We start from the raw sequence: 4,817 nt of genomic DNA, 5'->3' as shown, positions 1-4,817 counted from the left end.
CTCTCCTCTCCACTTCTCTCCTCTCCTCTCCTCTCCTACTCCCTGTTCCTCCTCTCCTCTCCTCCCTCCTTCTTTCCTCTTCCCCTCTTTCCTCTTCTCACCCTTTTGCTTTGCTTCTTCTCTCCCTTTTGCCTGGTTTCTCCTCCCCTCTCCTCCCTCTTCCCTCCATCCTCTGGACTCTTAAAGTGATGGATGTAAAGCCCTGTACAGTATCCGAGGTACTGGCCCTCCGCACTACGTATGAGAATGTCAATCAGCTGTTGTTATGCTCAACGCACTGAAACACAACGAAAACAAACGTTTTCAATTTATTCGACTTTTTTGCGTCACGCTCGTGATTTTCGCTGCATTCCTGCCTGCCCGTCTTATAATCACCGAACTCTTAACGCTATTTAACTGTGTGACATGTTTATTGCCCGTCTCTCTTGTCCTTCAGAAACCCCGCAACCTCGGAGAATCCTCCCGTCACACGTTTTTAACTCTTTTCCTGGTTCCAGTTCTGGATTTTGTGGTTTTTATTGTGCAGAAAATGACTCAAAAAGCAGGAAAGAGACTCTAAAAATCAGCCGGGAGAGTGAGATCATTTCACTTAAAACAAAAACAACTGTTTTGAATGAGCTCACGGTGGCGCTAGAGGAGAAGTCAGATTATCACTGAAGTCTTTAGGATTCATCCTCTGGGGGGGCGTGAAGGTCTGAACTAAATTTCATCTCGATCCATCCGAGAGAGAGAGAGAGAGAGAGAGAAATTTAACGTAAAATTTACACTAACTTACTGTAACAATTGGCAAGTTACTGTGAGTTCTTTTTACAGTAAAGGCACAGTACTTCCATTTACAGTATTTTATGTATTCATTGTAAAATACAAACCAGTTAAACACAACATAAGATAAAAAAAGTAAAAATACAGTAGTTTACTATACTATTTACAGTACTAAAGTGGCTATATTGTGATTAATTTAAAATGTAATGCTTTGACTACTGTGATTTCTACTGTAATACTTAGACTACTGTGATGTTGTCATGTCGACAAGGTTGTAATGTACCTTTACAGTATTCTACTGTAAAATCACATGCAGTAGTGTTACTGTGAAATCTAAAAGGAAATAACTGTATTTCACAGCCTTTATTTACAGTGTATTTCCCTTTCAATACAACGCATTCTCAGGGAAAGGGTTTGTGGGACGTGCTACGAAATCCTGCTCTGCCTTTGAGGAAATTAAAGCTCAGATGGGCCGATCTGGAATCTTGCTCCTTATGAGGTCACAAGGGGCAAGGTTACCGACCCCTTTCTCTGCTTTGCCCGCCCAGAGAATTTGCCCCCCCATGAGAGAGAGACATCATGGCTTTCTAACGAGCAAAGTAGCAGTTGGTCAAGGCCGAGACTTCAGATACAGTATTAGGGACCACTAAGGTCTATATAAAGAGACTTCAGATACAGTATTAGGGACCACTAAGGTCTATATAAAAGAGACTTCAGATACAGTATTAGGGACCACCAAGACCTTTTTAAAAGCATCTCCAAAAGCCAGTACATTTTCACATTTGTGAAACTGGAACTACTGATTTCGCCGCGTCGTCCCGGAGGATTTTCGAGGGTTCGAGGTTTCTGGAGGACGGCGATGATATATTTCTAATACTTGTGTTGTATATTGATAATGTATTTGTGTTTACACATAACAACATGAGGCTCTTTAAGAGTCTAGAAATGTCTTAATTTAAAGTTGCACTTAATGTCGTTTTGCTGAGACGAAAAAAAAGAGTCATTTTTGGAAATATTTACACCGAAAATCACCCGCTTGGCAGCTTCGGTCCAGGGTTGTTTTTCCTTAAAACTCAGAGCGTGATGTCACTTCCTGTTAATCAGGGGGCGGGTCAGACACTCTGAACGTTTCAAACGTATTGTACAAAAAATACATTTTAATAAATGTTATCTATTATATTATGAAAACAATAAAACTAATTTGTCAAATTTCAATAATTGCTCCTCCTGTCCTGTAGAGGGCGCCAAAGACCTCTCTAACGTTTAGTCAAAAATTAGCTTTGGTGCTTCTCATGTCGCTTTAATTGCCTCCTTGACTCCTCCACTTGCGTCCTTTCCTTGCGTCCTGGTCCCTCCCACCGCAGACCGAGCTCATGAGGCGGTGCATGTGTGACACGCCAATTCAGTACGCCGTTATTGGCGTGTTACAAAGACGCATACTCACTTTTTGGCCTCCATTGACTTACATTACTTTGCGATTGCGGGTTAATTTACGCCGTAGCAAGTGTGAATGACAGGGCTGTAGTCCTCGAGTCCGGTTGTGGACTCGAGTCCATTTTTCTGTGGTCTCGGACTTGTCTTGGACTCGCTAGTATTGTTTTTGTTTATTTTTATATTTACTATTTTCATGCTCTCCATGTGTTTTATTTTATCACTTACTTTTTTACCATGTAGCACTTTGAGATTTTTGCGAATATAAAGTGCATTATAAATTAAATTTATTATTATTATTATTATTATTATTAGTATTTGGACTTGGACTTGTCTTGGTCTTGGACTCTGGTCTTGCCCAATAAGGTTTTTGGTCTGGACCGAGTCCAGGTGTCTTTATTATGTTGATAGTAATATTGGAGGGAAAGTGAAACCCAAAATAATTGTCTTTTGGGTAACAGTCTTGATACTGTCATGCATAAGACCTTTATTCTGTCCTGGACTCGGTCTTGACTTGGACTCAAACCTCTTTGGACTCGGTCTTGACTTGAACTCAAACCTCTTTGGACTCGGTCTTGACTCGAACTCGACTGGTCCTTATCTTGAACTTGTCTTGGACTCGACTCAGGTGGTCTTGAAAGGGAGAAGATCTGGTTCAGCCGCGGACCGAGGAGTCAAGGAGCTGTCACATAGAGGACTTGAGATGCAGCCTGTGTCCTATGTTACCCCCCCACCCACCCACCGATTGGATTAATCCAGTTTTGAATTAGATTTTGGGAGAAAAAGAGTTCAAAGACAAACACAAAATTCTTTGATCTCTAAAGACATCAAAAACCTGCCACATCTCAGTAACCCTCATGTGGTCCTGGGGTCAAATTTGACCCGCTTCCAAGTTGTTGTGTTGACAAAACATCGGAGAAAAAAAGCGTCATAAATATTGGAAAAAGTGACAGAAACTACAAAAAAATAACACTGAAAGGAAGCGTCAAAAACTACGGAAAAACGGGCTAAAATGCCGAAAAAGTGACCCGAGGACACCGGGGGGGGGGGTTGAGAAAGTCGGCGTGTGCGTTCACGCGACTTCATGATGTCATTTTGGAAGTTGCGTTTAAAGAAAATTGAAAAAGAGAGCTTTGAAAAAAAAAAACAATAACGTCAAAAAATAACGCTGGAAAAAATCTGACAAACATCGTAAAAAGTGACAAAAACGTCGGAGAAAAGGACCAAAAGTGACAAAAAAACACGTTTTTATTTTATGTTTTGACTCCCAAAAATACACCTCGGCTGTAGAAAGAAAACACAGATTATTTTTGTTATTGTTTTCATATTTTATTTACAGGTTTCCTAGGTTTCATATTTAACAACAATAACACACACAGATCAACACATTCGCTCTGATTTTCTTGTATTTAATATTCGTATTGCTTGATTTTAACTGTGACATATATAGTGTTATTATTATTATTAATAATAATAATAATATTAATATTATTATTAATATTATAATTATTCTTAATATTATTATTAATATTATTCTTAATATTATTATTAATATTATTAATAGTAATATTACTATTAATATTACTATTAATATTATTAATATTATTATTAATATTATTAATATTATTATTAATATTATTAATATTATTATTAATATTATTAATATTAATATTCCTGGCTGACTGAAGCTGAGAGGGTGAATTCATGAAAGCTTTGTATAAACCAGAATACAATTTGCACATTACAACAAATAAAAGTTTAATAAAATCTTTTTACTGCTTCTTTTTTTCTGGAGAAGATGTTTGACACGCACACATACACACACACACACACACACACATACACACACACACACACGCACACATACACACACACACATACACACACACACACACACACACACACAGACACACACACACACAGACACACAGACAGATAGACAGACACGCACACAGATAGACAGACACACACACACACAGACAGATACACACACACACACACAGATAAACAGACACACACACACACACACGCACGCACGTACACACACACGCAAACACACACACGCACGGACACACACAGACAGATACACAAGCATGCACACACACGTTCATTTTTTAACATTTAATTTCCACACAAAGAAATATAAAACAACAAAAAATAAATTCCCTAATTTGATTTTTTTTTTTTCATTATGTATTTTTTTACATTTGGGTTTTCTTTGCTGTGTCCCGTTACTGTTTGAAGCAGCAGTGATCAATAAAGTTTGATTTCATGTGACTCATACTTGAGTGCAGGAAGCTCCCGTTACAGAGAAGTCTAACCTGCTTACTGGATTTCACCCACTCTACGCAGTAGTCAGAGTATTTCTCACTAGTACTACTACCATTAAATACTACAGTGTTGTATTATTGTGTATAAAAGCAGAATCGCTCCGATTTTCATCAGAAATCTGAGAAAACATGAGTTTGAGCGGCGCTTTAGAGCAGAATGAGGGATGAAGGTCACTCGCCAAACGAGTGGGAGGATAAGTGTCAATCGCCATGGGTACTGTCCCCCCCCCCACCCTCTCCTCTCCTCTGTGGTTGCCACGGTTACCAGGCAGCGTTGTAGGTCTGCGCGGCGGG

Source organism: Etheostoma cragini, chromosome 19, assembly GCF_013103735.1.
Source record: "Etheostoma cragini isolate CJK2018 chromosome 19, CSU_Ecrag_1.0, whole genome shotgun sequence".
NCBI classification, from domain to species: Eukaryota; Metazoa; Chordata; class Actinopteri; order Perciformes; family Percidae; genus Etheostoma; species Etheostoma cragini.
Note: the sequence above shows the minus strand (reverse complement) of the source record.